Source organism: Macrobrachium rosenbergii, chromosome 1 (genome assembly GCF_040412425.1).
Source record: "Macrobrachium rosenbergii isolate ZJJX-2024 chromosome 1, ASM4041242v1, whole genome shotgun sequence".
Lineage (NCBI taxonomy): Eukaryota > Metazoa > Arthropoda > Malacostraca > Decapoda > Palaemonidae > Macrobrachium > Macrobrachium rosenbergii.
In genome coordinates, this window is record NC_089741.1 from 38,318,538 (window position 1) to 38,318,824 (window position 287).

Below are 287 nucleotides of genomic sequence, written 5' to 3' on the forward strand. Positions count from 1 at the left end.
TAAAAACAAAAAAGAAATTTACAAAGAAATTTACATTTACAGAACCCAAAATGGTACTGAGAAAGTTGGGTTACGAACAAGACTTTGAGAAAAAATAGAGAGAGGGAAGCCTTCGTTTTTCACAAATCAACAAAGACAGGAAATTTCGGGGGAAGGGGGCCCAACCCCCCACTTCACCCCAAAACCCTAACACCTCCCAAAAGCCTGAATTAGACTTTGAGAGAAAGTAGAGAGGGAAAAGTCCTTGTTTTTCACAAATCTTCATAGGCAGGAAATTTCAGGAGAGG